This window comes from Myxine glutinosa, chromosome 3 (genome assembly GCF_964187855.1).
Source record: "Myxine glutinosa chromosome 3, kmMyxGlut1.1, whole genome shotgun sequence".
Classification (NCBI taxonomy): Eukaryota; Metazoa; Chordata; class Myxini; order Myxiniformes; family Myxinidae; genus Myxine; species Myxine glutinosa.
The window spans coordinates 160,360,704-160,385,057 of NC_136263.1; the positions used below are offsets into that span (position 1 = coordinate 160,360,704).

Below are 24,354 nucleotides of genomic sequence, written 5' to 3' on the forward strand. Positions count from 1 at the left end.
TGAGATCATATTGGTCTTTGAATTTATAATAAAAGCCAAGCCAGAATGCTCCCCCAGCTCTCTCTGTGCTCTGTCCCCCCAATATTCCTTCAGGTCGCACAAGATCTGCCTGCAACCTTCTTATGGTTAAACTGCCAAAATCTAGCTCTCTGCTCACCTTCACGCTTTTCTCCCGCCTCTGGAACAAACTCCCCCACTCCCTTCAATCCCACTCCTCCCTCCAGGTCTTTAAAACAGCTGTTCACCACCATCTCTTATCTTCCCCCATCCAAAACCTTGATCTTTTCTACCCCTGCTAATTCACCCCAGATACACCTTTTTTTTTTTTTTTGGAAATTCCAACTTCTTTCCTGGAAGTCCTTGCAGTGTTCATATGTTTTATACCTTGTATACAAAAAAAGAAAAAAAAAGAAAAAGGTATCGGATCTGTAGAAGGGTTATTTATGCTGAAGACCTCAGATTATCTTTAAAACACTTGAGCAAACTAGATGGTATTCATAGAATACTCACCCTGTACAGTCAATTTGGTGCGAGCCTACTCTTCTGTTTTTGCAGGTTTTTTTTTCTTTGACCCAATATGGCTGCCAGACCGCATGAGCGATGACATCATAAATTTATATTCTCCGATATAATTGTAGTGTAGATCACGCTCAATACATTTCAAACTGATCAGACTAAGCGTTGTCCCTGTCGAATTATGATGACATAATTAAAGCACCAATGATGTCATCGTTAACTAATTCCCCATGCGGAGTTCTTCACAATGAGCCGTGTATCAATTTCTTCCATTGAGCGGTTTCATTACCACTTGGTTGTCTGCGACATAAGGGTGAAAGGTGCGAGGAGAGCTCGGCGGGTGAAGTACCAACTGAGAATGAAGGTGTGGAGGTTGAAAGAGGTGACAGTTGGGGAGGCATTAAAAGAGAGGCTGAGCAGGGTGGAGGATGATGTGGTTGAGCTTGAAAGTGGTTGGATGTCAATGAAAGATAGTCTGTTGAGAGCCGTTGGTGAGGTATGTGGATGGACAAAAAGGACCACCGAGGCACTCGGAAACATGGTGGTGGGATGATGAAGTTGGAAAGAGGATTGACGAGAAGAGGAAGAAGTTCAAGGAGTGGCAGAAGGCGAAGGGTACGGGAGCAGAAACAGCAGAGCATGAAAGTTATAAGGCAGCCAGGAAGGCTGGAAAGAAAGAGGTAGCAAAGGCGCAGGAGGCATGTAGGAAAATGTTCGGAGAACGCTTGGATTCGGAAGAGGGTCAGAGAGCGGTATTCAGGATTGCAAAGCAGATAGCGAAAGAGAGGTGTGATGTGATGGGGGTGAGTTGCTTGAAGGATGAAGTGGGACAAATTGTTGCGGACCCAGATGGAATTAAAGGAAGATGGAAAAGATATATGGAAATGCTGTTGAATACAGAGAATGAATGGGAAAGCAACATAGAGAGTAACCCAGTTTTAGGACCGGCAGAGAAGATAACTGAGAAGGAAGTTGAGGAAGCGATAAAATCAATGAAGAGTAGAAAAGCGGGAGGGCCGACGGGAGTTGTGGGAGATATGTTGAAGGCAGCAGGAAGTTGGGGTGTGAAGAGAATGACAGAGATCTGTAATCTGGTGGTGAAAGAAGGCCGCATTCCAGTGGATGGGAACTGAGTACCCTCGTCCCTCTATACAAGGGGAAAGGTGACCCTCTGGAGTGTGGCTCGTACCGAGCGATAAAGTTATTGGAGCATGGAATGAAGGTATTGGAAAGGGTGTTGGAGAGGAGGATAAGGAATAAAGTGAAGATCGACAAAATGCAGTTTGGATCTATGCCAGGAAGAGGAACGACAGAAGGTAGAGGGAGTAGGTAAATTTGTTGGATATTGACATCTGTGGTGCCAGTAGTAGCAAGTTGTTGCTTTGGAGGGTGCATGAGACTGGGAATGGCTGGGCGTGTGGCTTAATTGGTGCGTATGGTTATTGGGGCACTCCGCCACTGGTAGTCTGTCGGCCAGGTGAGGCCGCAGGTAGGCTCTGGGAGCCAGATAGAGTTCAGTTAGAGTTCAGCGGGGCCCGAGGATCCTAGGAGAGGACCCCATTCCAGTGGATTGGGAACTGAGCACCCTCGTCCCTCTATACAAGGGGAAAGGTGACCCTCTGGAGTGTGGCTCGTACCGAGTGATAAAGTTATTGGAGCATGGAATGAAGGTATTGGAAAGGGTGTTGGAGAGGAGGATAAAGAAGAAGGTGAAGATCGACGAAATGCAGTTTGGATTTATGCCAGGAAGAGGAACGACAGACACGCTCTTTATTGTGAGGCAGTTGCAGGAGAAGTACATGGAGAAGAGGAAGAAGTTGTTTCTTGGGTTTATTGATCTGGAGAAAGCATTCGATAGGGTTCCACGCGAAGTATTGACATGGGCGTTGAGGAAGTTAGGAGTGGAGGAATGGTTGATCAGAGTAGTGATGGCAATGTACAAAAGAGCGCGCACAGCTGTAAGGATGAAGGACGGGAACAGTGGTGAGTTTGAGGTGAAGGTGGGAGTGCATCAGGGGTCGGTACTAAGTCCACTACTATTTGTAGCTGTGATGGAGGTGCTGGCTCAGAACGTAAAGGAGGGTTTACCGTGGGAGTTGTTGTATGCAGATGATCTGGTGTTGATTGCGGAAAGTATGGATGGACTGAAGGAAAAGATGAACAAGTGGAAGGAATGTATGGAGACAAAAGGTCTGAAGGTGAATATCGGAAAGACGGAGGTGATGGCAAGTGGTAAAGCATGTGGTGAGGTGGAAAGAACTGGGAAGTGGCCGTGTGCTGTGTGCAGGAAGGGTGTCGGAGTGAACTCCATTCAATGTACAATGTGCGCTGAGTGGGTTCATCAAAAATGTAGTGGTCTGAGAGGGTCATTAACCAGTGTGGCAGCTACATTCTAATATAAGGTGTGCACAGAGGGAGCTGCAGATGGAGGAAATGTGGAGTTGGATGTTGGAGACGGCGTGAAACTGGAAGGTGTGAAAACATTTTGCTACCTCGGAGACATGCTGAATGGAGAAGGTGGATCAGACTCGGCAACAGTTGCTTGAGTGAGATGTGCATGGAAGACGTTTCGGGAACTGAGTGGCGCGCTGATGAGGAGGGGAGTGTCGTTGAAGTTGAAGGGAAAGGTGTATGCTCATGTGCTGCATGTGTGAGAAGTGTTATGATTTATGGGAGCGAGACATGGGTAATGAACGTAGAGCAGCAACGAAGGCTGGAAAGGGTGGAAATGCGAATGGTTCGGTGGATGTGCGGAGTATCGTTGAGACAGAGGAAGACAAATGATGAATTGCGAAAGATGATGGGAATGGAGCCTGTGATTGATGCTGTGAAGAGGAACAGGTTGAGATGGTTTGGTCATGTGTTGAGGAAGGATGAAATTGACTGGTTGAGAAGAGTGATGGAAATGAATGTAGAAGGAAGTAGAGGACGGGGAAGACCGAGAAAGACTTGGCTAAAGATGGTGGAAGAAGAAATGCGGGCAAGGGTGTTAACAAGGAGAGATGCAGAAAATAGGGCAAAATGGAGAATATTGTCATGGGGACCGCAAGGCTAATCCCCGCTCTAGCAGGGAAAATGGCCTTAAAATGCATGTTGTTTTTTTGTTGTTTGTTGAGCGGTTTCAGAGATATAGAGGTGTAACGTTTTTCCAAGATTGTGTCTATCACGTGGCTTCCGCTTCCGGTCCGCTCGAGCAAGGAGGCTTGCTTCGATCTCTCCACAGCATCGAAGTCCTTTCCATGGGTGTGGTGCTGATCGGGCCGCCATGGTGTTCGCATTACAGCCCGACCGAATATCGTCGCTTCATGGCTGCTTTCCGCCGCCGAAATCCAGCGCGGCTTGGGCGATTCTGCCCCTGTTTGGAGAACACCCAGCGAGGCCTTCATCGGGGCCGAGCGAGCAAGGCTTCCACTGCCGAAATCCAGCGCGACTTGGGCGATTTTGCCCGTTTGGAGAACACCCAGCGAGGCCTTCATCGGGGCCTAGAGAGCAAGGGCGTGTCGGGACCAGGTTCGCGCCATTGACCGAGTGGTTCGCACCAACCAGAGCTGTTTTCGGATAACGGGCTGATGTCCTTGGACTTCGCGCCAGGCTCTGGGCTGACGTGCATCGAAGTCCTTTCCAAGGGTGTGGTGCTGACCGGGCCGCCGTGGTGCTGACCGGGCAAACGTGGCGTGGTGCTGACGGGGCCCCCGCAGCCGTTATGCCCCTCCCACCCCCCCAGAATTTCCATGTTTTAAACGTTTCCCAGTGTATACCCTGGATTAGAATAGGTACACCGTATCCCTGCGTGTCCAAAGAGACGACTAAGAGGGTTGGCGTCAGGAAGGGCATCCGGCCATAAAAACATTGCCTCAAAAAGCGAACCATGACAATTACAACTACATATGGGCAGGGTAAAGCCCGAAGTGGAGATCGGTTTCTGAGGTTTGGGACATGGAATGTTGGGACAATGACAGGGAGATCAGGAGAAGTGGTGGAAGTATTGGTCAGAAGAAGAGTGGACATATGTTGTGTGCAAGAGATGAGATGGAAGGGAAGTGGTGTGAGAATGGTGAAGGGCAGGCAGGGACAGAAATACAAGTTTGCGTGGCAAGGGTGCCTGGAGGGCGTAAATGGTGTTGGTGTCCTGTTTTCTGAGGAGTTCATAGACAGTGTGGTGAGTGTGACAAGAGTGAGTGACAGGTTGATGATGGTGAAAATGATGATTGGAAAGCTCTTGGTGAACGTCATCTCGGGATATGCTCCGCAGGTTGGTCGGAGCGATGAAGAGAAGGACAAGTTCTGTTGTGCGATAGAGAAGCTGATGGAAAACGTGAACGATAAGGAAGTTGTTGTGGTTGGAGGAGACCTAAATGGACATGTGGGAAGGAGTATGGATGGTTTTGAGGGAATTCATGGGGGTTACGGATATGGTGTGAGAAATGGAGAAGGTGAAAAGATTTTGGAGTTTGCTGATGGAGCTGATTTGTTGATTTGTAATACTCGGTTCCAGAAAGAGGATAATAAGCTTGTTACATACACGTCAGGTGGGTCGACGACAACCGTTGACTACCTGATGGTGCGTAGGCGAGATAGGGGGCACCTCCGGGACACAAAGGTGATCCCGGGGGAGGAGGCTGTTTCACAGCACCACTTGGTTGTCTGCGACATAAGGGTGAAAGGTGCGAGGAGAGCTCGGCGGGTGAAGTACCAACCGAGAATGAAGGTGTGGAGGTTGAAAGAGGTGACAGTAAGGGAGGCTTTAAAAGAGAGGCTGAGTAGGGTAGAGGATGATGTGGTTGAGCTTGAAAGTGGTTGGATGTCAATGAAAGCTAGTCTGTTGGGAGCCGTTGGTGAGGTATGTGGATGGACAAAAGGACCACCGAGGCACTCGGAAACATGGTGGTGGGATGATGAAGTTGGAAAGAGGTTTGACGAGAAGAGGAAGAAGTTCAAGGAGTGGCAGAAGGCGAAGGGTACGGGAGCAGTAACAGCAGAGCATGAAAGTTATAAGGCAGCAAAGAAGGCTGCAAAGAAAGAGGTAGCAAAGGCGCAGGAGGCATGCAGGAAAATGTTTGGAGAACGCTTGGATTCGGAAGCGGGTCAGAGAGCAGTATTCAGGATTGCAAAGCAGAAAGCGAAAGAGGTGTGATGTGATGGGGGTGAGTTGCTTGAAGGATGAAGTGGGACAAATCATTGTGGACCCAGATGGAATTAAAGGAAGATGGAAAAGATATATGGAAATGCTGTTGAATACAGAGAATGAATGGGATGGCAACATAGAGAGTAACCCAGTTTTCGGACCGGCAGAGAAGATAACTGAGAAGGAAGTTGAGGAAGCGATAAAAGCAATGAAGAGTAGAAAAGCAGGAGGGCCGACAGGAGTTGTGGGAGATATGTTGAAGGCAGCAGGAAGTTGGGGTGTGAAGAGAATGACAGAGATCTGTAATCTGGCGGTGAAAGAAGGCCGCATTCCAGTGGCTTGGGAACTGAGCACCCTCGTCCCTCTATACAAGGGGAAAGGTGACCCTCTTGAGTGTGGCTCGTACGGAGCGATAAAGTATTGGAGCATGGAATGAAGGTATTAGAAAGGGTGTTGGAGAGGAGGATAAGGAAGAAAGTGAAGATCGACGAAATGCAGTTTGGATTTATGCCAGGAAGAGGAACGACAGATGCGCTTTTTATTGTGAGGCAGTTGCAGGAGAAGTACATGGAGAAGAGCAAGAAGTTGTTTCTTGGGTTTGTTGATCTGGAGAAAGCATTCGATAGGGTTCCACACAAAGTATTGAAATGGGCAATGAGGAAGTTAGGAGTGGAGGAATGGTTGATCAGAGTAGTGATGGCAATGTACAAAAGAGCGCGCACAGCTGTAAGGACGAAGGACGGGAACAGTGGTGAGTTTGAGGTGAAGGTGGGAGTGCATCAGGGGTCGGTACTAAGTCCACTACTATTTGTAGCTGTGATGGAGGTGCTGGCTCAGAACGTAAAGGAGGGTTTACCGTGGGAGTTGTTGTATGCAGATGATCTGGTGTTGATTGCGGAAAGTATGGATGGACTGAAGGAAAAGATGAACAAGTGGAAGGAATGTATGGAGACAAAAGGTCTGAAGGTGAATATCGGAAAGACGAAGGTGATGGCAAGTGGTAAAGCATGTGGTGAGGTGGAAAGAACTGGGAAGTGGCTCTGTGCTGTGTGCAGGAAGGGTGTCGGAGTGAACTCCATTCAATGTACAATGTGCGCTGAGTGGGTTCATCAAAAATGTAGTGGTCTGAGAGGGTCATTAACCAGTGTGGCAGCTACATTCAAATGTAAGGTGTGCACAGAGGGAGCTGCAGATGGAGGAAATGTTGAGTTGGATCTTGGAGACGGCGTGAAGCTGGAAGGTGTGAAAACATTTTGCTACCTCGGAGACATGCTGAATGGAGAAGGTGGATCAGACTCGGCAACGGTTGCTCGAGTGAGATGTGCATGGAAGACGTTTTGGGAACTGAGTGGCGTGCTGATGAGGAGGGGAGTGTCGTTGAAGCTGAAGGGAAAGGTGTATGCTGCATGTGTGAGAAGTGTTATGATTTATGGGAGCGAGACATGGGTAATGAACGTAGAGCAGCAACGAAGGTTGGAAAGTGTGGAAATGCGAATGGTTCGATGGATGTGCAGAGTATCGTTGAGAGAGAGGAAGACAAATGATGAATTGCGAAAAATGATGGGAATAGAGCCTGTGATTGATGCTGTGAAGAGGAACAGGTTGAGATGGTTTGGTCATGTGTTGAGGAAGGATGAAAGTGACTGGTTGAGAAGAGTGATGGAAATGAATGTGGAAGAAGGTAGAGGACGGGGAAGACCGAGAAAGACTTGGCTAAAGATGGTGGAAGAAGAAATGCGGGCAAGGGGGTTAACAAGGAGAGATGCAGAAAATAGGGCAAGATGGAGAAGATTGTCATGGGGACCGCAAGGCGAACCCCCGCTCCAGCAGGGAAAATGGCCTTAAAATGCATGTTGTTGTTGTTGTTGTGTCTGCACCACATGACCTATGACATCATGATTAAAAAAAAAAAAATGTACAGGCGAAGGCACTGGTATGGTAAAATTTTGTGTGAATCGGACCAACGGTTGCCAAGGAAATTAATTTTAAAAATGCAGATGCGCATGTATGCCACGGCTAACCTTGCTTTTTGCTTCACAAACACAGGGTAGTTATGTCTTGAGATTAAATGGAGTACGGTACGTAAGTAGACAATAAAAGTATGCGGATGTTAAGTCTAGATTAGGCTGATGGTAAGAATGGGGTTAGTACAAAGAAGATAAGTTATCAGAACAAGAAAATCACAAACAGTCCAAAAAACACCAACTTTTACATTTTTCAGCAGAGCATCCAGGTTTCTTAAACGAGGAAGGAAAAATTTTTTCTTACGAAATGATATGTACTTTTATGTTAAAAAAGGCATCTATTGGACAATTGTGAGTATCTCGTTATGATAACATTTTCAAAGCCCCACCTCAGTAAATTATTAAATTAACATAACTGGGTGGGTGTGGGGTGTGAGTAAAGCACAAGCGTGATTGGCCAAATGGCCTCCATGTCTACCTTTCCTTGCAGATATTTATCTAAGTTTCTTGGTAGATATTTAAAAGCACATTTGGACAGGATTCAAGTTCTCATGGATTGGAATTCCACTTCACACATTCTACGGTAGCAAAGTAATAACATTCACAATCTTAAGTGCATTATTGCAAATACTCTGATAACCATTTTAAAGCAACCACATTTCAAGAAACATAATGCAATATCAACAAATCTACAACATCAACAAGCAAATATCAGACAACAAATATCAACAACAAATCAAATATCAATATCAACAAATATCAAACAAATTCAGATGAAAGTGAAGGGCAATAAGGAGGAGGCTTTGATAGAAATCTGACCTTGCTTTGATCTGTGACAGTTCTGGAAAACAAAAGTTGAGAGGTTAGTGATAAGAATGACTATTCCACCCACAATGCACTCTTCCTGTAAACATTTCCCAAATTACATCACAATATCAAAGTTCCAGGAAGGGTTTATAACTTGTAAGAATTGTCACTGATCATCATATTTGTCCACCTCAGGGAAGACATCAACTTAAAACAGTTTTACAAAACTTCATCAAACCATTTATCCAATATTTAAACTCTGCTTTAAAAATAGGTGAGTAATTGGGTTTTGAACCTAAACAAACAAATTGATTGATAAAACGTTGTTATCTCTTAAGTTATCAAATTTTCCTTGACATTTCTATTGACGTGGTACATGTATAAAACGCCTCAAACATATTCTGTACCCTGGCCCAAAATACTATTCCACAGCATTCATGCTATGATGTCATCGCCATCCATCGCAATCCTCATTCATGCCATGACGTCATCACAATCCTCAAGCCAATCAGCAGATGTTATTCTTGAGGTTTGGAAGCAGTAAAATAATAATCAGAGGGTGTAAAATCTCACGAATAGGGAGGAGGAGGGAACTCTGAGTTGAGTGGCAGTCACCTATTTCTGGTGGGACACCAATAAGGAATTCCATGACTTTCTATGACTTACTAAAGTCAGACAGAGGTTGGCATTACATACATACATGCATTCACAATGGTCGTGAATTAAGTGGGTAAACGTGGTAAACGAGCCTGGACTTTTCTTTTCTTTTCTTTTTTGTATGCAAGATCGAGGCTCGTGAAAGAGCTGACATCAATCACAAAAAAGACAAAAGGACACACAAAACATACAATAAAGGGAGATGGGGAGAGAGAGGGAAGCACACAAGAACAACAGCAGAGAACAGGGACATCGGGAGATCTGTGGGAGGGAGAGGGCTTCGGGGCGAGGAGGCATGGGAAGGCGGGGGGGGGGGGGGGGGGGGGTGAGGGGGTGGGAAAGGTATAAAACATATGGACACTGCTAGAACTTCCAGGAAAGAAAGAAGTTGGTATTTCAAAAAACAAAAGTGGATCTGGGGTGAATTAACGGGGGTAGAGGAGATCAAGGTTTTGGATGGGGGAAGATAAGAGATGGTGGTGAACAGGTGTTTTAAAGACCTGGAGGGAGGAGGGATTGAAGAGAGTGGGGGAGTTTGTTCCAGAGGCGGGAGAAAAGAGGAATGAAAGAGTGAAGGTGAATAGAGTCTTGATTTTGGCAGTTTAACCATGAGAGGGTTGCTGGCAGATCTTGTGCGACCTGTAGGAATATTTGGGGGACAGAGCACAGAGAGAGCTGGGGGAGCAAGGCCGGAGAGGAGTCGGTAGAAGACAGAAAGACCACCGACCTGCCTGCGGTGAGTGAGTGAAAGGCCCTCGAAGTTAGCTTCATCGCAGGAGATTTCAATGATTCTGACTTTGTATACAAAATTTTAAAAAATAATAAAAAATGTAACTTGCCAACTGGGATGTTCCACAGTGACTTCTGGCTGCCTTGCACATTCATGTCCTTCAATAAATCCAGGTTCAGCAGCAGAAATCTGTTTACAAATGTTGAAATAGGATATTACACTTGTTACTGATGATGCAAATGCACAAAACAAGGAAATTGATAAAAAATGAAACTGGTAATTACCTTCACCACCGAAGGTGGATGGAGGTTATGTTTTCACCCCTGTTGTCTGTCTGAGCAGGATATCTCAACAAAAGTTATGGACAGATTCAGCCGAACTTGCTGGATAGATTACGTGTGTGACAAGGGCGAATTGATTCGATTTTGGTGAGGATTTGGATCCAAATACGAGAATTTTAAAATTGATTCTTCACAACAGAGAGATCGGGCCAGAACGAAATGTAGTACAATATCTCAAAGAGTTTTGGATGGATTGTGACAAAACCTGGTGGATGAGATGGGTAGATAACAAGAACAAGCCGATTCGATTTTGGTTGAGGCCCAGATCCAGATCCGGCCTATAAGTGGGATACAAAACGTAAACTGTTCAGCCTGGTGGAGGTATGCGCTCGACCAAGTGTCGAAAGGTGGATGGATGGATGCCATGTTCATTACCCTGCGCTCGCGAAAATCAGGGTTAGGCATTCGGTTGTGTACGTGTGTATGTGTGGCGTACGTGCGTGTGTGCGTTTAAAAAATTCATTTTCTCGGCAAACGTTGGTCCGATTGACACGAAATGTTACCATCAGGAGCACCTGCGCCTGTAGAATATTTTTTACTCATAATTATGACTTCACAGGTTACGTGGTGCAGACGCCCTCTTGAAAAAAACTTTACACCTCGATATCTCCTAAACCGCTCCATAGGAAAAATAGAAACATGGCTCATTGTAAAGAACTCCCCATGGGGAATAAGATATGTTGATGATGATGATGTCATCGGTGCCTTCATTATGACGTCATAATTTGACAAGTACAATGCTTGATCTGATCAGTATAAAAAATTTTTCTCGGCAATTCTTGTTCCGATTGACACGAAATTTTCAGTGGGAGCGCCTCCCCCTGTATAATATTTTAATGATAATTATGATGTAATAGGTCACGTGGTACAGGCGCCATATTGGAAAAACCTCACACCTCTATCTCCCAAACCACTCAATGGAAAAAGTTGAAACATGCTCATTGTCAAGTACTCCCCATGGGGAATAAGATATACTAATGATGTCATCAGTGCTTTTTTTATGATGTCATTATTCGACAAGTATAACGCTTCATCCGATCAGTATGAATTTTATTTTTCTCTACAACTGTTGGTCTGATGGACATGCGATTTTCACCATAGGAGCGCCTCCCCTGTGGAATATTTTAATGACAATTATGATGTAATAGGTGACGTGGTACAGGTGCCATATTGGAAAAACCTTACACCTCTATATCTCCTATATATATCAAAAATTTAAAACGTGGCTCATTGTAAAGAACACCGCATGGGGAATAGGTTGTTAACGATGACGTCATTGGTGTCGTAATTATGACGTCATAATTTGACAGGGACAACGCTTAGTCTGATCAATTTGAAATTTATTGAGCGTGATTTACACAACAATTGCATTAGAGAATATAAATTGATGATGTAATCGCTCATGTGGTCTGGCAGCCATATTGGATCAAAGAAAAAAACAAAAACGTTCCAAAACAGAAGAGTTGGCTCACACCAAGTTGACTGCGCAGGGCAAGTATTCTAAGAATACCATCTAGTTAATGTAATGATTAATTACATTGTACAACAGGATTGCATAGAGGAAGTGCCATTCTTTGGATTGTCTATTCTGGGGTTAATTGTTCACTTTATTACAAAATGTTGGATTGGAGATTCACAGGCAGGGTGCTGCATCATAATTGCCTTTCATTGATAAGACACATTAAGGACGGGAGCTGTTTGCGAGCATTGATGAATGGCCCCCGTTAAAAATCCCGCAGTGCCTTTTGCCAAGGACAGGTCATCATTGCCAGCAAATTGTTAATCGTTTTCAAATTCATGCCCTAGTGATAAGGGGAACTGCAGAGGCACACCTCAGCAATGATGCAACTCACGGACCAAATTTGTATTCCAATTCCATCCCATGCCAATCAGGCCAAATTTACAATCCAGTCGAATATGCATTCACAAAGAACAACACAAATACAGTACTTATAAGGCAAAATAAAAGTTTAAAGAAGAAGCAATATTATCATTTCATGCTCTGTAATGACACTTTCATGGTTTCCCAATTCAGACGCGGCTAACACTTGCCTGGCTACAGATGCACGAGCCTGCTTCTCGAACGTTGGTATCAAATCCTCAATTCTTGTAAACAACTGCTTCAATGCCATTAGTGCCAATTTCATTGCCTGAATACAAAAATTTGTTGATCATTGCCTGAACACAAAAGCAAATTAAAGAAAATCCTACAAACATAAAATGGAATTTCCAACAATCATCTTCAATAATGCAGCTTATAATAAGGCTATCGACATAATAAAAATAACGGCTATTATAACACTGCTGATATCCGTTGTAAATATCTACATCACAAAAGCAATGCTCTAGTTATCCACATTTATAGAAAATGCATCCATTCCTCTATTTATGGAATATCTACAGATATAAGTGTGTCGTTGGTTATTAGCTCCAAATGCGCATTTCAGAAGGTGGAACGGAGCCCCTCCCAGGTCTCGATGTATCCACCTTCGTGTGTGTATGCATGCAAGTTGTTTTTGCCAGGTATCCCCACATGTGGGGGGTGGGCCTCAGGAGATGGAACAGATATCTAGCGGGTCTCAAGTTATCCACCTCCGTTAACGTGTTTGTGTGTGTGCGTGTGCGTGTGCATGCATGTATGTGTGTGTGCACCAAATATGTGCAATATGTCATGCACAAGACAAGTGTATACAACATACCACTGTACACGATGTCGTGCATAAAATGTGTGTATACAATACAACAAGTGCAGGCACAACAAGTATATGTGTATATAACGCATAAAAACAAGAAGAAAAAGACATAAAATGTCATAGCCCCCATGGTTTTAGTAATTTTGCTGTATGAAGTTAAAGGCCGTCATTCGGCCATCTTTGGTCGGATTGCAAAACAAAATATTTTGCATGAGTATACTCATGTATTGTATTTGTGCCAAGTTTGAATAAAAATTGGACCATGCATGTCCGAGAAATAGTTGGGGACGTGTTCAATATCGGGATTTTTACAACTAAAATGGCCGCCAGTCAACCAGTAGGCCATTGATCAGATCGAAAAATATGGTGAGTCGCACATATATGCCATAATGTACTCTGCTTGTGCCAAGTTTGAACAAAATCGGACCATGCATGTTCAATAAATGGTTGGGGACACGTTTAAGTAACAAAATGGCCGCCAGTCGGCCATCTTGGATCTGATCTCGAAAGAAAATGACGTGTATATGTAAGCCATCATTAATTATCTGTGTGGCAAGGACTTTAGTGATTCATGTTGGTTGGTCTTTATAATGTCCTTAAAAACATTAAGTTTCCTTGATGGAATTGTTTTTAATTTTGTTTCACTGCAGAGTAAAGTTAATATCTCACTCCTCTCTGCACATGAGCAATGGGGACAAATTCAGAGTTAAGGTACTGTAAAACTACAGGGTAGTTTCCCGATTCATGTTCGAAATATGGCATTTGATTTAAATAAGTTGTTCCTCGATCATAAACTGACAATCGTAAACCGATAATCCGGACAGACACGAGCCAATTTCTAAAGCCTGCTTTTCGCTTCACATGCGCAGGGTAATAATTTGTGACACCACAACACATGGAGGAAACTTTGAGCAAATGCCTCATTTGCATAACCCAACAAGTCAGTGCTCTCAAAGGAGATTTACCAATCGCTGGAAAGAGAATGTGGGGATGCAGTTCACCATATAAAATCACAAACATTTTATTGCAAACAACTGCACAATTATTTGACAATATTGTACGGTAGTTGGCTTACCTGGAAATTGTGAGAAACAGAAATAAAGTCGAAAAGAATGTCCACACCACCTGTCTGCTGCAGTTTGCGACAAATGCTGAAAAGAAATTACAAGGAATTAAAACACAAAGACAAGTTATAAAAGTGCTCCAGTACATCTTGATTGCTTACACAACTGCTTTTTGCTTCAATGAAAGTTTGTTATTTTTTGCAGTACAGAAAAGCATGGTAGTGTGGCGTACACGAAAGCCCACTGGCATGGTGACATCATTCCGCGCACCAAGTGGGCGGCGGCCACGCCCGAGGGGTAGGCGTGGCCTCAGGATATACACCGGGCGCGCAGCCCGGAGCGCGCCAGTGCGACAGTGACCTCTTTGGAATAAAGAACTATAAACTTACCACGTTGTCCGCTTCCTCCTTGGTAGCAAGTCGCGCGCGTAGCACCACGTGCTTCAGTAGAATATATTGTTACAGACCGCGGATTAGATGTTATATTTGCCGAGCGGAGGCTCCGCGACCGAACAGTTATTCCCCGACTAAAACCCGATTCAACCCAAACGTTGGCCGTATCGCACCGCAGCTGCTCAATCTGGAAAACTCGAAAGCGACCGAATGCAAAGAGGAAGAAGACGTACAGAAGAGTAACTGGGTTTATTATTATTCACACATATAAGCAAAAAGAAAGCAGTCACGTTTATTTACAGGGACATGAGACGCAGGTGACACAGTGAAATCTTTAGCTTATCTAACAGGCTTAACTTATTCCCAGGGACAAGACAAAAGACAGACTACGAACACACTTACACGGGGAATGATGATAGGGATGGCAGGTGGATGGCTGGCGGGATAGGGAGGTCCAACTGGTCCTGCAGCACGATCGGCTCGTTGGGCAGCCGCCGTTCCTTCGCGGCCCTGCTCCAAACTGCCGTCCAGGCCCCACGCTGCTGTGGCTGCAGTTTCGGTGGCTCGAGCTGCTGTAGAGGCAGTTTCGGTGGCTCAAGCTGCTGTAGATGCAGTTTCGGTGGCTCGAGCTGCTGTAGATGCAGTTTCGGTGGCTCAAGCACGCAGCTCAGCTCTGACGACCCAGCTCTTGTCTCCTCCCTCCTTGTCTCAACTGCTGGACTTATCTCCACGGGGAACGCCCCGCCGGCGGGTTATATAGGCCCCGCCCCTCAACCTTTGCGAACCTCCCCGATCGCTCTTCCTCCGCCCTCTCTAGCCAAACCCCTTGTTCATGGTTGGTTGAGTGGGGCTGGCTCACTCCTCCCCTTTATGACGAGGTGGAGACACGCCTTTCTTCTCCGACCCTGCCTCGTGGTCAATGGCGGCAATTGGAGGGGATGTAATTGCCAATCGACGAAAGGGGGAATGGAGGTTTTTGGGAATGGGAATGAAGGGAATCTATCTCTTTTTCACTCGGTGCAATGGAGTATTATTCTAATGGAAGACAAGGCCTTACTCTAAAACACATAATAAGATATAAGCTACTGAACAGGGGTATTCTATGATTGGCTGACGTGGATGCTTTATGGACTAATTACCGAGACGCCCTTTTTACCTTTACACAACTCTGGAGGCAGGAGGGGCCATATCCAAACAATGTTCATCACCATTTCCAATACAATACAACACAATCAAAAAAATGCAATCCTCATATCCGCAACACTATCCAAGATGAAATTTTTTTTGGATAAAGACATATTTTGCTCAATATCTCCACATTAAATTGTACTATTTTATCCATAATTTTGCTCTGTTGTGTTGGAGTTAGATATGAGATAGCTGGCTGGCCAAGAGAGTATTGAAAGGGCTCATTCAATAATCTGCAGAAGGCAGGCGAGTGGGTGGGAGGTTATAATATTTATGAGGTTTCTCTTTATTTTGTGAGGTTCCTATTTAGAGGGTGACAATACAGTATAGAACTAGAACGGCATGCAGTAGAGCACATAACCCAGCCAGGCTGAACAGTTTATGTTTTGTATCCCACTGATAGGCCGGATCTGGATTCGGACCTGAACCAAAATCAAATTGTTTGTTCTTGTCACCGAACCAACTTGTCCCCCCAAGTTTAGTCACAACTTATCCACAACATTTTATGGCATAGCCCATCGGGCAAAGCCATCCAGAACAGTGTTTGTCCGTCTGTATGTATGTATGTATGTATGTATGTATGTATGTATGTATGTCCCCTCAAACGTATACCAATCAGAGCTGAGGATCTGATCATATGACAGGGTGATGTGATTACATCTGATGTCGTTACTGCGGTACAGCGGCTGACTCTCCACACTCCGCCATTTTGATTTATATGCCGTTCATGCTGAACATATCGTCGAAACTGTCATATATCACAATCGCCATGCTCTACGTTTACGTTTTTCATTCAGTGTGAAACACAAACAAACCAATTGTTAAAATAAGCATCAAATATTGAAAGCATCGGCGTTACATCTCTTCCAACAAAACGGTAGGTATAGGCCTTAGGTGTTATGCCTCATCTACAGACCGCTTTGGGCAAATTAAGCCGAGGTTTCTTAATACAGTCGTGTATTGTTTCAGTAGTATCGTTTTCGTAATAATCTATATAATAATAGCGTAAGGACTCGACTTTGTTATCCCTTTTACGCCGCACCCAGTGACCCGATGCCCACGGCACTAATGGATTTACGATCTACGAACCGCACTCTTTGTTTATCACGTACAGCCATACTCGAAAAATCTGAATTAGCCGACGTTGGGGCCCAAAAGCATCCGATTAACTGCCGATACGACGCCATCGTATTGGCGTCTGCTGGGTGAAGGCGAAGCAAGCCGTCCGCTGATTGGACAGGCGAAGGCGAAAGCAAGCCGTCCACTAAGTGGACAATCCAGAGCATGCATTTGTGCCGGTGTCGGCGATCGTTGTTCATATACGCACTCTTCATTCTCATCTTTCTTCCTAACTCTTACTCGGACAAGCAAATCCCCTATGCCATCCATAATGGTACACTCTATCCATACACCACATCCTCCCTTCCGTGGATGTTCCACGGGTTTCGGCTAGTAATCTATCTATAATTCCAGTAATCTCTGTGTGTTTGTTTGTTTGTACGTTTGTACGTTTGTTTGTCTGTGACCGCTGTTTCTCGACAACCACGGGTCCGATATACTTGAAACTTGCCAGGTATATTGCTGGGGACCCGAGGATGTGCCTTTTCAAGGTTTCATATTAATCGGACAATTACTTACCGAGCTATGTCCAAAAAACGATTCAACCAATCAGAGAGCAGCGAGCTATCGCGTGTGCCGAACGTGGCGGACACACTCTGCCTCGGATGGCACATTTGAGAGCGTATTCATTTATTTCACGTTTGCAAACTATGTTGGCGCTATGTTGGCGTTAAACTATGTTTTAAAACTAATAAAAACCCCGGGGGGATTGTCACTGTACTCGCAAGCCGTTCGCCGTTCGCTTTGGCGTTGCGAATGGACCAAAACATTTCATGCACCAAACCATTTCATGTAAAGCGTTCGCCGTTCGCTTTGGCGTTGCGAATGGACCAAAACATTTCATGGACCAAACCATTTCATGTAAATAGAGGGGGGGATATAATTTTAGATATAGATATAGTACGGGCATGCCCTAGTAATAATAATAATAATAATAATAATAATACAGTAAATATGACCATAACACTATAATCCCAATACCATGAATACAAAGTTGATGGATTGAAGCGGTGTATGGTTCATGAATCAATGATAAGCGGTGTTCGGCACTAATATTAATAAATCGCAAAAGTAAGGAATTAGCCTCGGTTTTTTTAATGGCAATATCATTTTCGAAATATAACGTCAATATGATGGTAAATCTAATCGTAACACTAATCCCTTCGTAGTGACTGCAAACGAACTGGAAGTTAAAATATATCATCTTCTACATATTAAAGTAGCGGCAGTTTTGTGTCCATTACGTCTATGATGCCATTACGACGGCTGACTCCATTGACAGATTTTAATTTACTAGTAGGCCTACACCCACTCACTATGGGAGCTGCAGAAAGGGTCATTCCTCTTTGGGTTATATAGATTACAGTCGATCTTTGGTCAGGTCTGAAGAACATTGGGTGTATGTTCATTTACCAAGGTTCTTGTGGAGAGATCGCCAAGTGGTTTAAGCATTCGAGCAAGCACTCCATTCAAAACCCTGAAGGAACGGCTGGCTTGGCAAGCGCTAGCTATCTGCTTGGTAAATGAGCACACCTTCAACTTTTGTGGGGTATATAGATTACAGTCGATCTTCGCTCAGTTATGTAAGTAAAACTTACCTTATGGATGTCGGGATTCCTCCAAATTTCTTTTTTTAATGTTATAAACAGCATTAGCGACTGTTTAAAAAGCTAATCATATGTGTTTGTGGTTTATAATATTTCACAAGCCCGGCGACACCACTGTTATACTTTTGGTCTTGTTTAAACATTATGTTATATCTCGCTTTCACCCAATCTCTCAATGGTGATGAATCACTTAAATAATTAAATAATTCTCGTATACGAATCCATATTCATATCTTCACCAAAATCGAATCGATTAGTCCTTGTCACACACCCAAGGTGTCCACCAAATTTCATCCAAATCCGTCCATAATTTTTGAGATATCGTGCTATATATCGGTTTTCACCTTACCACTCAATGGTGAAGAATCACTTTAAATTCTCCAATCCAGATCCGAATCTTCACCAAAATTGAGTCAATTCTTCCTTGTCACACACACAACCTCTCCACCAAGTTTCGTCCGAATACGTCCACAACGTTGTTTAAATATCCTGCTATGTATCGGTTTGGCCCCATCTCCCAATGGTGAAGAATCATTTAAAAAATTACACTAGCCGGATCTGGATCTTCACCAAAATCGAAACATTTCGTCCTTGTCACTTAAGGGACCTCTCCACCAAATTTCGCCTGTATCCGTCCACAACTTTTGGAGAGGTCTTGTTCACAGACAAACAGACAAACAAAACAGACAGACAGACAGCGGTGAAAACATAACCTCCATCCAGCTTCGGTGGTGGAGATGACAATTATTCATACTTTCAAGTTCTTGTTATTTTATCTTCCATTCTAATTCTCCTCATGTTTTAGACAGCAGAGAACACCTTACTCACTTCATTCTACAGCAGCACCTTCCCTTTATTTAAATAGATTCCACAAAAATGTTGGCTACAGTTCCTTTCAATCAATACGGGACTTTCCAAACGAGGTCACATTTAAAAGTTGAAAGTTCTGCATTGGAATGCTCAGTGCACATGCGTAGAAACCCCAGGAAACTGCCATGTTGGGGCGAAATAAAGTACTATAAAACCCCAACATTCACGGGGGATACGTTCCTGGAAAATGCCGCAAATGTCGGGGCATTGTTTCAATGTGTAAGAGGGGGATATGTTCCTGGAGGTTCGTGATTCATAAAGGATTTTTTTTTAAAGTTTAAGAACACGAATGCATTGCAGTTTCATTTTAAATAACAAATAAAAACACTGTAAACCATTCCAAAAGGTTAGCTCACTCTTTTGCCATGAGTGTCATGTTACTTTATCGAAAACTAACTGTTTGCTTTGCTTCGATCTTGCTTGGTCTACAAAGTGCGTCTTGATCCAGGAAATAGTCGCCGTTTCAACCGCTTTTTTAAACTGATGTTTCACCTTTTTTTCTTTTAGTATTAACCAAAGCATCACTGATCGGCAATATCCCCAAAATGTAAACTTTGTGTCGATCAGCAAGGCTGGTTCATGGTACAGGAAGTAAGAATGTACTTATATTTTGGATCTAAAATTAAATGAAATTCTAACACAAGGACTGTGATGCCAGGACGTTTCAAATTATGCAATTAAATCTCAATGTCTATTTTCTTAAGACAATACAGAAAACCGCATCTTCCTTTTCTTTTTTATGCACGCGGCTGGTGGGAAATATTTTTTGCATGGTTCGTGGAAGATAGTTTTGGAACTGTGTCATGTGCGCGGCTGGTGGGGGAATGTTTTTTGCGTGGCTTGTGGAAGATAGTTTTGGAACTGTGTCATGTGCGCGGCTGGTGGGGGAATGTTTTTTGCGCCAACGAAAAACCACGAATATGCGAAGCACATGACTGCAAATGTAGGAGGTCACATTTTATGAACTGTGAATACGCGGGTTCCGCAAATGTCGAACCCACAAATGTCAGGGTTTTACTGCATTTTTATGTAAACAAGACAGGGATTTATTTTTTTTTACCTAAAATGACTCACTAAGCTTCGAAACGAAACTTAAAATACTTGGAAAATACCTGTGAAATACCCCGAGCCTCGGCACAACAAAAGACTTGGGAGAACTTTCTTCGCTTGCCGAATGGGCTGCTGCTCTTACTGCAAATTCCCGACCATGTGGGCCAGTGTACAAGGCCCGAGTGGACAGACGTGTGCTGCACAAACCCTCGACAGATCGCTACTAGTGAATGTACTGTGTATCTGGATTAGATGCTTCTGAACACTGATGGGAAGGACACATCTGGGGCTTGTGAATGTACAGGGTAATTTTACGATGAAAATCTTCCATCGTTCCAAGTCATTACTTTTGAAAAAGATCACACTATGCACAATGCACATGCACACAACCAGGCCTTCAACCAAAGCTCAATGTTATACTCATCTCTCTTAAAGTCTGACAGCACAGCATCAGATGTCTCCTCTGGGATTTTGTAGAATCTCAAGCTCTCAACATGATTGGCATCTTGCACAATGAAGCTGGAGCACAGAGCCTGTTCCTCTCACATTGCAAGCAGGTTAGTAATCTCTTTTATACTTCCTCACCTCCGGTCAAGCTCCCCCTGCTGTTTCAAGCTCTCCAATCTTACCAAGCTCCTCCAGGATACACTTGTTCTTCCAGTAATCTCTGCCTGGATAAACTCCCAAATCCAGGGTTTCTACCACCAGAATAATTTTCTCCCGATTGTGGAACTGCCTTCCGGTGATGGTCCATTCCCTCTGCCCGGCCTCTCGGCAATCAAACTAGTGTACTGCAATCTTGTTATCCCCCATCCCGATACACATTATTTTATATCCGCATTAACCCTACCGAACCCAGCCCTCTTGTGTCTCAGATCCATCTTCTAGGTTAATTATCTTGTTTTTATCCAACTATGCCCCCATGACCAATATATTCCCATTTCACCCTTTGGCATCTTGCCATGAGGCTAAATTTTGTATGTCAAGAACAATAAATCTTGGTAATCGGCAAACATAATCTGGTCCAACCGTCAGTCGTATCAACAGGTGTACCTATAATTCACTGCAGGTGAGTTTCTGTTGAACATGATTGTTCTTGTTCTCCTCACGCAATTCTCATTTTAGTCTTTTCACCACAGCTCGCACAGCCATACTTTTACTTCGCAGTTCACCCCCTGACCTGACGTTGATTTGCTGGGCAAACTCAGAGCTGTTTTCTGTTGATCATTGGCATGTCTGTGAAGACGCACACTAAAGAGGTTTTCCACCATATTGGTCTCACCTCATGACGTGCCAGACAAACGATGCTTCATGAGAGCAACTGCCTGCTTCCCAAGTTGTGTGTTCACGTTTGCGCCTTTGCTGAGTTTGTCGGCACATACAGATTAATCGTACTCTTTGGATCACAACTTTAATACTATTCATAACGGAAGAGATTGCACATTATACGTTTGTGCTATCATAGCTGAGGATGTATCCTGGTACAACTACTGATTCTACTTGGAATGAATGTAATCGTTAATTTCAGCACAAAAGTAGTGAACTGTGTGGGCGGCAAGAGAAGTCAAAATAAATAAGAGGTAAATACTTTAAATGGTTTATTCCCTTTCTCGCGACACGGAGGATCAGTTACCATATAAATTTATTAGCCCGTTGGACTTCTTCCGAAACGGGGGCTTGTGGATTGGATCTCGTCTGCGTGTCCGCAGCCATATCTTGGACATGTATGGATGGATTTTGTTCAAACTTGACACAAATACAATACATGATGGTGTGCATATGCACATCATTTTGGTTCACGATGTGATCAAATATGGCCGACTGGCGGCCATTTTAGATGTAAAAACCTGATGTTGAATGATCAGGTCCTCAACTAATTCTCAGGGTCCTCAGGGATGCGATTGCACAATTTAAAAAAATTCAAATTGCTCTTCGAGATGAGAATTGTATTATTATTTTTGTATTCAAGGAATTATTTACTTTTGTGCAAGCTATTATACATCATCTATCCATGAGCCAAATGGGTGTTTGTCAACACATTATGTTCATTCTCTTACAACTTAATTTCTAGAAACTCCAAATCTACATCTTCAAACTACTGCCTTCAGTTATCAAGCACTTGACTAATCCTTTCCTTGCTGAAAAAAAGAAAATAACAATGCAAACAATTCTTCCAATAGTCTGAACACAAGTGAGATTCAAATAAAAACCATGTTTTACCAGTCAGAATGTTTTGCCGTTTTCATAATCACTTTACAAGCAGCTCTGTGAATGGCTACAGGCAAGGAGGCTGTTTTGAGCAATGCATAGAGGCTGCCCAGGCTGTTGGTGTTCAGCAGGGCCTCGGCTAACAGCGGCGCATCGGAATCAGGCAGCCCAGTCAAAATGATGCAAGCATCGTTGGGTGTAGAAAAAAGGTCTCCACCTGCAGACAACGGTTACTTGAATATTGTAGTGGGAAAGGTGACAATCCCTTTACAAGCAGCTCTGTAAATGCCTGTTGGTAGAGCAGCAGCTTATATTCAGAATTATGCCAAGATTATCCATGCGATTAGTGGTAAAAATAAAATTTAAACAAGAGCGAGAATTGCTTTGCAATACATGTCCCCTACTAGTCACAATTAATGTTCTTGTTCCAAGCACTCAGCAATTGTGAGCCATATACAGTGGGACATATTGTTTTAGATATACAAAGCTACTGAATAAGTTTCAGTTTCTGTGAAAATGAATGAATGAATGATCGTTTTAAGGCCATTTTCCCTGCTAGAGCAGGGGCTAGCCTTGCGGGCCCCATGACAATCATGGTTCCCTGTTTGAGGCAATGTTTTTATGGCCGGATGCCCTTCCTGACGCCAACTCTTGGTCACGCTCTTACGATGCGCAGGGATACGGTGTACCTATTCTAAATCGGGGTACACACCGTGATCATTCATCCCAGCAAGATGGTACTCAATTTGCCGACCTCGGAAGGATGACAGGCTGAGTCAATCCCCCTGGCGTTAATTCAGCGATCGACCGGGATTCGAACCCAGGATCCTAGGATCCCGAGCCGGCACCCTAACCGCTAAGCCAACACCAACACCAGTTTCTGTAACTTATCATAATAAAGCAATGTACCCAGTTTCAATTTAATATGTTAAAGGGTAAGGGAATAAAGTCTGGAAAACTGAAACATGAATAATATGTGATTTTTCCAAGTCCAAAAGAGCATAACTCGGTGAAAAATTGGCGAAACGCCCCAAAACACAAAATTGGCCTGTAACTTATCAAAGTAAAGTCATGTACCAAGTTTCAGTTGAATATGTTGAAGGGGATGGGAAAATTGTCTGGAAAAGCACAGGTAAGCTGGACAGACAGATGGATAACTAACCTATAGTCCCCTTCAGTGAAACCAGAAGACTAATAAATATGAGATATTAAGATGGCAGAAAATAAAACCATCATTATATTTGCTTTGGTATAAGCATCGTCCATGAAGAAAAAGGTAACCGCAGAGGTTACTGCAAAATATTGAAGGTGGACATTTGGCTTCACAGCACACAAAGATGTTGAATGAACCCTCAGTCTCTCCGGTGTCAAACAGAAATTGGGGTCCCAATTCCATGCAAATATATTAGACCACAAGAGCATCTCGCAAATATACTGGTCAGATGTTACTATTACTTTGCCTCAAACTCTAATTCCCTATCTCGATGATCACGGCAGTCTCTTGGACTGATGGCATTATCAGCAACGTTCGCCAGAGGACAGGTTAGCAGCAACCTGCCCAAGAGTAAAATAATGCTGACAAGACATTTCTGCAGTCAAGGAAGTTTTTGAGTCTTTAAACTAGAGCTCATTACAACAAATTTTTTTAAAACGACACTCTTCGACGTCACAACGTCGACTGATATGCCTCCACCCACATTACTACATCATTATATTACTTGTACCAAGTTTGCTTTAAATACATTCAGCTGTTCTCAAGTTATCACATTTTTACCTGACATGACCTCTGACGTCACCAAAATCACCTCAATCCTAACCGTTGATGCCAAAATATAATCAGTTCATCTTTGCATCATAATATATGTTATGATGATATCATAATACATAATATATGTTCATCTTTGCATCAAGTGGAAGGAATGTATGGAGACAAAAGGTCTGAAGGTGAATATCAGAAAAACGACGGTGATGGCGAGTGGTAAAGCATGTGGTGAGGTGGAAAGAACTGGGAAGTGGCTGTGTG

General features: G+C 43.6%; 1 long non-coding RNA gene across 1 annotated transcript; it reads right to left on the bottom strand.

Moving 5' to 3' along the window:
• Positions 1–12,198: 12,198 nt before the first annotated feature.
• LOC137418396 (uncharacterized) lies at positions 12,199–22,465 on the bottom strand. Its single transcript, XR_010981902.1, has 3 exons — positions 22,344–22,465; positions 13,909–13,984; positions 12,199–12,290 (listed from the first exon to the last, which is right to left on the bottom strand). It is a non-coding gene; the product is annotated as an uncharacterized LOC137418396 (long non-coding RNA).
• Positions 22,466–24,354: the final 1,889 nt, after the last annotated feature.